Source organism: Salvelinus sp. IW2-2015, unplaced genomic scaffold, assembly GCF_002910315.2.
Source record: "Salvelinus sp. IW2-2015 unplaced genomic scaffold, ASM291031v2 Un_scaffold1199, whole genome shotgun sequence".
NCBI classification, from domain to species: Eukaryota; Metazoa; Chordata; class Actinopteri; order Salmoniformes; family Salmonidae; genus Salvelinus; species Salvelinus sp. IW2-2015.
In genome coordinates this window covers 301504-312613 of record NW_019942774.1, presented here as the reverse complement: position 1 = coordinate 312613, position 11110 = coordinate 301504, and the positions used below count along the sequence as shown (strand labels likewise).

The 11110-nt window shown below is 39.0% G+C and overlaps 2 long non-coding RNA genes and 1 pseudogene across 2 annotated transcripts in view; all 3 read right to left on the bottom strand.

The window, feature by feature from the left end:
• LOC139024218 (uncharacterized) overlaps nucleotides 1–593 on the bottom strand; it is a 22632-nt gene extending 22039 nt beyond the window's left edge. The window contains exon 1 of the long non-coding RNA XR_011475507.1: nucleotides 498–593. This is a non-coding gene — a long non-coding RNA (uncharacterized lncRNA). The remainder of the gene's footprint in view (nucleotides 1–497) is intronic.
• A 186-nt stretch (nucleotides 594–779) lies between these two features.
• LOC112070015 (uncharacterized) lies at nucleotides 780–2656 on the bottom strand. The gene is made up of 4 exons (XR_002893830.2): nucleotides 2480–2656; nucleotides 2264–2375; nucleotides 1626–1725; nucleotides 780–1091 (listed from the first exon to the last, which is right to left on the bottom strand). It is a non-coding gene; the product is annotated as an uncharacterized lncRNA (long non-coding RNA).
• Nucleotides 2657–4053: 1397 nt separating this feature from the next.
• Nucleotides 4054–9674, bottom strand: LOC112070012 (uncharacterized; annotated as a pseudogene).
• Nucleotides 9675–11110: the final 1436 nt, after the last annotated feature.

The window sequence follows — 11110 nt, the reverse complement described above, 5'->3', positions numbered from 1 at the left end:
TGTACTCGATACCATCTACTGCATCTTGCCTATGCCGTTCTGTACCATCACTCATTCATATATTTTTATGTACATATTCTTCATTCCTTTACACTTGTGTGTATAAGGTAGTTGTTGTGAAATTGTTAGGTTATATTACTCGTTGGTTATTACTGCATTGTCTGAACTAGAAGCACAAGCATTTCGTGACACTCGAATTAACATCTGCTAACCATGTGTATGTGACAAATAAAATTTGATTTGATGAAGACAGTGAATATGCTGGCAGGTACCCTAGCAGTTTGAGCATTGGGCCAGGAACAGAAAAGCCACTTGTTTGAATACCTAAGCCGACAAGGTGAATACTCTGTTGATGTGCCCTTGACTGAGGCACTTACGCTTTTAACACCTGATGTTACATACACGTAACAGTGTCTTTTAACACCTGCTAACGTGTCTGTAAACCATCAAAACATAAAATAACATCACTCTCTTCTAGATTCAATCTTAATAAACACCTTTGACACCATCTGGTGGCGGATCTTTGTAAATACCAGACTGGACATCGTCACTCCAAATGGCATGCCTCTGCAGCTTGTCAACACGGCAGTTCTGCTTTTCTGAAATTCAATGCATGCAAAATGCTCATTAGATGTCCAGAGATGCCTGAGTAAATTTTCTAAGAAAAACATTCATTTTTGGCTAAGTATAGCCACTAAAAATTCACGTTGTGTATATGCAACATCAGGCGTTAAGTGATGCAAACCACACATTGTTTTTATCACGTATATGTATGAAAACTTACATTCAGAGTCTGGATCTCTTTATTAAACATATATCTCAGTGTTAACTGCCTATTGGTCCCAATTTGCTTATGCAAAATAGCAAACTGCCCATCTTAACTGTATCTAATACTAAATACTTTTTTGCCCCACTGTATCTGCTGGAGCGCGTGCTACGGGTGGGTGCTGCTATGGTGACCAGTGAGCTGAGATAAGGCGGGGCTTTACCTAGCAACGACTTATAGATGACCTGGAGCCAGTGGGTTTGGCGACGAATATGAAGCCAGCCAACGAGAGCATACAGCTTGCAGTGGTGGGTAGTGTATGGGGCTTTGGTGACAAAATGGATGGCACTGTGATAGACTGTATTGATTGTAAAAGATGCAGAAACAAGAAATAGAACAGAAACACAGGTATTGGCAGTCTGACTGACACCCTGATAGGCCTACAGATTGTAATCATGAGCAAATTCCTTTATACATTCTCAAATGCTTGCACAAATCAGCTATAGTAGGTAGTAGAGATCTAAGTGTTTATCCCAGACAGCTCTGCTACTGAGCCTGTTCCTAGGTAGTTACTGTCAACATGATTTGATCTGTATGTTATATATATAATATTGCAAGTTGAATCAATTTGAAACTTTGCTTAAACAACCTGCATTAAAATCAGTTTACTAAACTCTTGTTAATCACATCCTTACATTGTTGAAGAAAACTTACGAATGAAATCACACTGCCAGATTACAATGAGTTTTACTGTATTTTTTGCACAGACTATTTTACTCCATAAAAGTATCTCCCGAGATGTACTGTATACAGCTATTTCTGTGAACTCTTTTTTTATTCAGTATCCCCTGTCCCTTACCCTCAATGTGTCTTCTCAGTTCGTCCAGCAGGGTTTGCTGTTGTTCCACTCTGAACTCTGTGGTGTTGATCCTCAATGTCAAATCTTGAAGCTTCCTCTCCTGAAACGTAAAAAAAGGAATTTGAACAAATATGTAATAACATTTATTTAGGCAGATCATATTTCATATTGCGCAACAGCTGATGAAACAAAAAATGGGATCAGTGTTGTTATTTCCTGTCTACACAGGACCTTCTAATCAGCAGATTTGCATGGSCAKGAGTTTTGGTTTTCCATTGTGAAATCACCATACAGTAAATTTGTTAATAGACCAATAAAAAAGTTGTTGGTTCGAATCCCTGAGCCAACAAGGTGTCGATGTGCCCTTTACCCTAATTGCTCCTATAAGTCGGTCWGGATAASAGTTTATGCTAAATGACTAAACATGTAAATGTWAAATAACAAAGSCAGTTTCAAACCTATCAACCACTAACAGCTAGTTTTCAGTTTTCCTCTCCCAACTCAGACCACTAAAAAAGCAATTTTTCCCCCACTTTAATGGACATCTATTACAGTAAAGCACTTAATTGGTTGGCCTACTGGTCAGTGATGATGGCACTTTAAAATGTAGACAGGTGAAAATACAGTGCACATTTCACCTTTATGCTTTGTCTCCATCCTCTCCATCAGGCTCTCACTGGTGCTCATTCTCCATCCGGCTCTCACTGGTGCTCAGTCTGCTCTCCATGGCTGTCAGCTGTGCTACTTGAGCTACGACAATACATAAGACATTCTGTATGTTAGCAGCTGTTGATTATCATTCTGAACTTAATATATTCACAAAAATAAGTGATTGTTCAAAAGATTTAGATTACATTTGTTCTCTCTGTGTAGGAGAGCAACATTCACCTCCATGTTCCTCAGCCTTTCCACTTGGCTCTCTGCAGCTGACAGTCTGGTCTCCAGGGTTGTGAGCTGTGCTGCTTGATCAAACAACAGTATCATGTGACATTRTCTTTGTTAGCAGCTGATTCCCAAGTTTCAAGGGGAAGTTCACCCATTTTTACATGTGACCTTTTTTCACTCTTTCTGTACTTCTAGTTAATCCCCCTAAAAGTTTTTGTTCATATTTTGTTACAGAGAAAATTGTTTGTCACATTTTGCTTATTCTTCACTTGCCATTGACTCCAATGCATTATCAAAATGTGTCTAAAGCATGTTATAAAACACTCCAAACCAACTGAAATTACATCAGAATCTCTGTCTGGATAATGTCTCTGCACAACAACAAAAAATCACAGTGAATGATGCTGTTTATAACAAAATTATGCAAATATGGTATTATGGGACAGTGGAACATTTGCTTTTTAAATTGAGTGCAGAGACATTATCCAGACAGAGATTCTGATGTAATATTAGTTGGGTTGGAGTGTTTTATAACATGTTTTAGACACATTTTAATAATGTATTGTAGTCTATGGCAAGTGATGACTCTGTAACTAAACAAAATATACAAATCATTTTAAAAACAGTTTGGGGGAACAACTACAAGCACAAAATGTGTGAAAATAAGGCCACATATAAAAATGGCCGAACTTCCGCTTTAAGTTCAAAACTTTATTGCCCATTCTTGTTAGGAATGGACATTTGTCTTCGGCTTACAGGCATCTGGCTCAAAAACAAACACATTATCAATCTGAACCCTTGAAAACATGATATACTGTAGAAATTCATTTGTTTAAACATTGGATTTTGATTACTTTCATTTGCATGTAGGAGTCAACAACAGCCTCCATCTTTTTCAGTTCCTCCAACTGTTCTCTGTAGCTGTCAGTCAGGCCTTCATGGCTCCTAGTTCCATCAGAAGGTTACACATGTCTGGCTGGCAGCTACTGACTGTCTTGGCTCGGGCTGGTGCTTGGATCTGAGAAGAACTTCAGTCTCTACGCCCTGTGCCTGTTCAGGCTGAATCTGTACCGTGATGTCATTCAGGTTGACTTCTCCAGCATCTTCACTGAGCGTTTGAGTCCCAGACAGACACGGCAGCACCAGGGTCTGAGTCAGTCGTTCATTCTACAACTTGTACGTAAGTAGTATCAAAATTCACACAAATCCTCTCGGCTACCTGGGTAGCTCGTTGTGCTGTCTCTTGCCTTTATATACCTTCCCATGTGAAACATTACGCACTGGTACAGTGTCGTTAGGACGCAGGGAAAAAAGGAGACATGTTCAAGGACTCCATAAAAAAAATTKTAAAATGGAACTATTCAAACAGAGTATTCTTAGGCAGCATGGATATTGTCATTTAGCTTGATGCTTTTATGCAGTGTCTTACAGAACAATTTGTGACTCCAATGGGAATTGAACTCACGACTCTGAAGTCTTACCGACTGAGCCACACAGGACCACATGTAACGATCGTTGTTGGAAGGATGGTCGGACCAAGATGCAGCGTGGGGTAGGTTAATCATTTTTATTTATGATAACCGGTACAAAACAAGAAAGCGTCACAAACGAAACGTACAGCTTTGTAGGGCTAAAAAAGCAACAATACAAAATCAAGATCCCACACACAACAGGTGGAAAAAAGGCTGCCTAAATATGATCCCCAATCAGAGACAACGATAGACAGCTGCCTCTGATTGGGAACCATACCAGGCCAACATAGAAATACACAAACTAGAGTACCTACCCWWGTCACACCCTGACCTAACCAAAATAGAGAATAAAAAGMCTCTCTAAGGTCAGGGCGTGACACCACATGGGTAATGTGTACACGGTTAATGTGTACACATGTGTACAATGTCCATTTTCCAGGATACAGATGCAACACAAACAAGTACCGGATACTAACAGGCTGCTAAATATGAACGTTTTTGAAATATATCTGTTGTTTGCACTTCAACAGGGTTTACCAGTGTGTATTTGGGCATGAAAAATGCTACCATCAGGCCAAAAGACAGATTTGGTGCATTGTACACTTTTTTTTTTTTTTTTTAATGAACTGATCTTTATTATTTTACCATGAAGAAACGTTAATGTATAATGTTTCATATCAGTCAATGTTTTATTAATATAATTCTATACAATCACCATGCACCTTCATGTATGAATAGATTGAAAATGATCATTTTGCAGCTTACTATTTTAATACAATTTGTTTCATGAAAATAATATACAGATCAAATCCATCCCGACAGTTATGATATAAAAATAATAATTTCAGAAGTAGAGGTGTCTGTGATATAGATTTTGATCTGTACCACTTAGTTATCATAACTGAGTTGTACAAGCCATGTCTTAAGGATGAAAGTGAGTTTCTGGCTATCAAAAAGGACATCTGCCCATACCGGTCTATTACAGAGAAGTTAAATATTAAAGTATGATTGGATCTGAGTAGGTCAGTCGTCTAAGTAYCAGTCCTCTATCTTAGGAATGAACGAGATGACGTCACTCAGTTCGTCCAGGCTCTCCTGTAGCTGTTCAGCTGTCTGTCTGATCGTCTGGATGAACTTCATGGTCTCTGACTTGACCTCAGCCTTTGGTTCTTCACATGCAGGGTTCAGCTCAGTGGTGGAGTCTGTGTCCATCACTTCTAACTTACTGGTATCAKCWGACTGTTCATTCACCTTTGCCTGTCGGATGTTGTGGATCTCTCTGGCATCCATGGCGATGAAGAAAATATCAACAGCTACAAAAAAAGCGGAAAATATTCCTGTCGCCACCTCTGCCACACGCACTCTCTGGCAGTTTGGGCTGCCACCTTGCCAATATTGGCCACCTGGAGTAGTCTGAAGAGCTCTATTGTGCCGCAAGGCCTTTCCAGCCTCACCCCAGCACTAACAGCGGCCTCTACATTGAAACCGGCACTTTTTATCTTAGAAGAGCTACTTTGCATGAGTGTCTCCAAACCCTCAGCAATGTCTTGTAGAGATGTCACCACAGAGTTCATCTTCTCCTGGAACTCCTTGATGATGTTCTTGATGGCTAGGCGGTCGGTGGACTGATTGACCATGTTGGTGATGTTGGATACTCCTGCTGTGGCTCCACCAGCGACAGCCACCCCAATACCAACCCCAGTGACYATCAGGGAGGCGCCCAGAGTGAAGGGAGCCAGGATGAGCCCCACTATAGAGGTGATTCCTCCAGCTGCCCCAATAACACCTCCCGTCAGACTGCCTATGGTGGTGCCTTTGTGCATACTCTCCAAGCCGTCTGCCAGAGTTCTCAACTTGTCCAAGGTGATCTGGAGTTCCTCCACAGTTTTCTCACTCTATAGAAATGCATGAATACATTTAGAGTAATGAATGAATGGAAATGTAGACGGTTGGATGGATAAACATACATATTGAACAATTGATTGATTGATTGATTGATTGATTGATTGATTGATTGATTGCAATTGCATAGCAAACCTTTTTTGTGATGAAACTGATAATGAAGGGTTTCGCCATGATGTCACCAACTGAAGGCCTAATGGTCGGGTCTTGTTGGAAGATGTCACACAGGAGGTCGCGGAGCTCAGATGAGAAGCTCTCTGGGAGAGATGGGTAAGAACCTCCCAATATTTGGGGGATGAGCTTGATTGTGTTCTCTGCAGTGAACTGTGAAGAAAGAACTGTCTATGATCACCCAATATCCTTTAGCTAGGTGGTGGACAGGCAAAATAGAATGCATTCAATATGTGTCGGAATAATTGGATGTCGATTGACCCTTCAAGTCAGAATTTTGCAACCCGAGTTTACACGTTTTGATATATGATCTATTAACTTTTCAGCTGAAAAGTGATTATACAGAGCAATCTTACAATCTTAATAATTTGTATAAAATACAGGTAGTTAGTTTAACTTTGTCAATGTTAGCTATCTTAAGCTAGCAGGGTAGATGCTATTATCTCATTAGTTGATGAATTATTCCTACTTTAAAACCAATTGACTACAGTCAACTTCACCAACTGGAAAATGTGAAATAACAGCGAGCATTTAAATGCAGGATTACTTACTGCACCCTGAAGCATACACAACTCATACAGCACACATCCCAAGGACCAAATATCACTGCAAATGATGGAAAATAAATACATTAATTATCATGTAATTCTCATTATTTTACACTGCATAACCCTCACACTTATATTTTAACACTCATAACCCCATTATAATGCCTTCATAGATATGTCATAAACATATCCAGTGGTAACAGTGTGTGTGTGTGTGGGGGGGGCTTGGCTTACCTAACATACAGTATGGCTTGTGACATCACTTTGACATATTTTATGTCATTTTATGATACCATATCATAGGCCTTGTGACAGAAGGTTCAAGTTACAGTAAATGACTGATTATCCACCCTCAAATGCTTTGTTAGCTTCAGTGATTTCATTCTCACCTCACTATACCTTCAACATTTTGGGTAATTACTAACTATTTAATCAATATCGCGAYAAAAAAAAACAGAAATATATATTTAAATATACATCTTAAATATTTTCTACCTTTTGGTGTCATACGTTTCACCAGTCAGAATCTCTGGGCCTAAATAACCCACCAGTCCGTCCTCGTTGGTAGCCCTGATAAAAGAAATTGCGAACATGAACACAAAAAAATACTAAAATACTCATTTATGTCATCAAAAATGCTCAACTATTAATGTATTTAACTATTAATATATGTTGTGTAAATTCATCATGAGCCACATACTTTTCGTTGACACTTCCAAACGCTCCCAAACAAAGTGTTTCAAATTCTGTGAGGAGTACGCTCTAGTATAGATAATAAAATATCACTGTACAGTTGAGGCATTAAGCAACAGTCTATGACATTCCATTATTTCATTTAGGCACTGACGTGAATCATATCATAAGTTGTTGCAATAATCTCTATTTGTATTGCTGTGAATTCCAAGTCAACAATCCCACCCAAATCATAARGTGCAGTTGATTGTTTAAGAAGGCTTTACATGTGTAGGCAGTCACTGTAAATAAGAAATTGTTCTTAACTGACTTGCCTAGTTAAATAAAGGTTACATTTTAATAAAATTAAAAAATTAATAACAAGGCTTTACATAAAACCTGACATTTTTTCAACCCTCCTTTTTCTTTGAAAGGATGTCCAGGCTATCTTTAAACTAATAGCCTTTGCATGATGTRTTATTAGCAGTACCTGGGGTCTCAGTTCTCTGTGAAGAAGGCCCTGGTCATGTACATGCTTCAGGGCCATGCAGATCTCGACAAACCAGTCCATAATCTGTGAAGGTATCAAAGTAATGTATKTTTAGCCTAAAATAAAAACAGMTGTGGTGTGGAATTTTCTAGTCATTACTTCAGTTACCTTCTCATAGTACTTTTCTGTAGGGTTAGTCATCTGCTCTTGAATCTTCTGTGACAGATTTCCCTTCGCACAATGGTCTGTCACTATATAGTAGCAGTTATCCTCTGTGAAAATGTATTAGTGGTTTGTGTGAATACTACTTGAGAATGTGTGAATACTCGCGAAACATATTAATACTGTAGTAGTTCACTTGTTGAAGTTGCTGATACTGTATTACCTTGTAATTCCAATACAWTGTCTCTGAAACAAATGAAATACATTGAAATACAAAATATAACGACAARGATAATGATGTAGTTACCTAGAAATGAGTTTTTGTAGCTTACAATGTGGGGGTGACTAATKTGTCTGAGGCTTTCAACCTCTGAGACAATTTCTCCAGCACTGGAGTTCAGGACAGATGTCTGTCAAAACAAATTATACGTGACTTATTGAAAGATATAGGCATGTTAATTATTTAGTTTATCTTTATGAATACCTGTCATTATCAGTCATTATTGTTGCATCTGCAGAGTTGCCTATAATTGAAAACCAATTATGTATKKTATCCCTCTGTGATCATTCCAAAAAARTCTAAGATGTAATKYATTCAGAAATAACAAATAMTTCTCAKTTACCTCATWCAATTTGATCTRTTTAATGACGAACTGGTCACCTTGTTTGTCAGTAGCTATGACACCATTCTCTACCTCCTTCTGGGTAGTGTATCCTTTCTTCTCAAGGACACTCTGTGTTTTCCCCATCTTTAGATTTCACTGGAATCTGTGTCTCACTCATGTCAATTAGCAATGCAATACTATTTGAAAATCAATAAAATAAATTGCAATTTACACTAAGTGTATAAAACATTAGGAACACCTTCCTAATATTGAGTTGCACCCCCTTTTGCCCTCAGAACAGCCTGAATGTGTCTGGGCATGGACTCTACAAGGTGTTGAAAGTGATCCACAGGGATGCTGGCCTATGTTGCCTCCAATGCTTCCCACAGTTGTGTCAAGATGACTGGATGTCCTTTGGGTGGTGGACCATTCTTGATACACAGGGGAAGCTGTTGAGTGTGAAAAACCCAGCAGCGTTGCAGTTCTTGACACACTCAAACCGATGCACCTGGCACCTACTACCATACCCCGTTCAAAGGCACTTACTGTAAATCTTTGGTCTTTCCCATTCACCCCCTGAATGGCACACATACACAATCCATGTCTCAATTGTCTCAAGGCTTAAAAATCCTTCTTTAAGCTGTCTCTTTCCCTTCATCTACACTGACTGAAGTGGTTTAAAGAAGTGACATCAGTAAGGGATCATAGCTTTCACCTGGATTCACCTGGTCAGTCTGTCATGGAAAGAACAGGTGTTCCTAAAATTTGTACACTCAGTGTATAAACACATTTGCGTTTGCGGTAATACAAACATACCAGTAAGGTGTATATGTTATTTACACAGGCTTACCTTTGCTTATCTGTCTGCTGGTTGTGCTGTTGGTTTACCTAATCTATGATTTGAACAGGAGTTCCAGTCTTATATGCAGGGCTCCTCTGCTTCCGTGGCATGATCAAACTAACCCAACCACACCCATATCCGCATTACATGTTCAGCAATGCTGGATCAACTATCAACCATTGTGTCAGCTGGGAGGGACTATAGAGAAGTTTGGGCTAAACTWAAGCATTCAGATCATGTGATTTACAAGAACTCATAAATGCCTTGAGGCTGAAGTGAAAGCATTCACAAGTTCAAGTGTCGACACGAGCTGTATACTGTCGTCAACATGCGTATTATCAGTTGAACAGGGTGAAATAATTCTGTTTTCCTTTTTGGCACACTGCTAAAAATAATTTACAAATTCATATTAAAAAGTCAACAGATTTGAGAAAACAGTTTAACATACTGTACATGCATCAGTTTGCTATTTTTTTCAATCTTGTCTTTCAGTAAAACAGTTTGCTAGCTGCTTGGCTCTGCTTACTAGCTGGCAGGTGTGGTAGAGTAGTATTGCTTTGGGAATTGTCTTTGGTTAAAGATTAATAGGAATTCAAAGGTGGGCTATCCAACTCTACCTCTGAGTGATTATGTGGGGGAAAATATCATGGTCTTGTTTACATTTCACATACRATAACAATATTTGCATCACACGTAATATCAACCTAGCTTTGAGCTAATGGTTCTAAGAGAGCGACTGGCTGGTCAAACTGGAGGCTTGTATGTGAAAGAACATGACACTAGGCTCATTTGTTTCTTCAACCTTGGTAACTGAAATAACATGATCATTTATATTCCAATAATGTTTCTTAGATGGACTGCTGCTTACCTCCAGTCTCCCCTATCTCGCTTTTAGCTTCCTAAAAATACGACAAGCATGATAGCTCTCACCAATCTTAGGACCGTCTGTAAAAGGCGGCACATAAAGTCATATCACAGCTGTATCACACACTACACTGCCATGTGGAGGTACTGTTGTCGACTCTACAGTCTCCTACGAACACTCTCAGGTTGTTTATTGGTTGTTTATTGGTTGGTTATTGGTTGAAGCTCTATTCAACCAGGTTAAGTGCCCGAGAGCAGTGTGTTGGAGATGTTACTACTAGTTTATTCTGGAAGCAACATGCAACTGGAGCCACTGCAATGAATTAACCCATTGACAACAAATACATTTTTCAAGACAGACCTTGGGTCCTATGAGGATGACACTCAACTACTTTTCTGTCKGCCTGTTTTGCTGGAATGGAGTTTAGGTCTTCCATGGTGACATCACCATGTGATACATTTGTTAAAATAGACCAATAACAAAGAGAGTTCGAAACCTCTCTGTCAATAACAGCAACAAAAAAAMCCCCTTCCCACTCAGACCACTCGCAGATAGTCCTAGCAAATGTCTTGCTTGAGCTATTGCCCTTTGCGAAGAAGCAATTGTCGTTTATTTTGACCATTTTAATTGAAAACAATCACAGTAAGGTAATTCATTGTTACCAGAAATGATTTGATATTGAGATAAAAACAGCTGCGTTGGACCTTTAAAAAAGAGCAAGTTACACAAAAAATAGACTCTTAGTAAGCTGTATAATAACAGTACCTCAATYTGTGTTCCCTATTCTGAAATGTAACCTAGGAAACACATATTGAGGTACTACGCCCTTATTAGTCCCCTCCTTGAGACAGCTTGCTAAGAGTTTGTTTCTT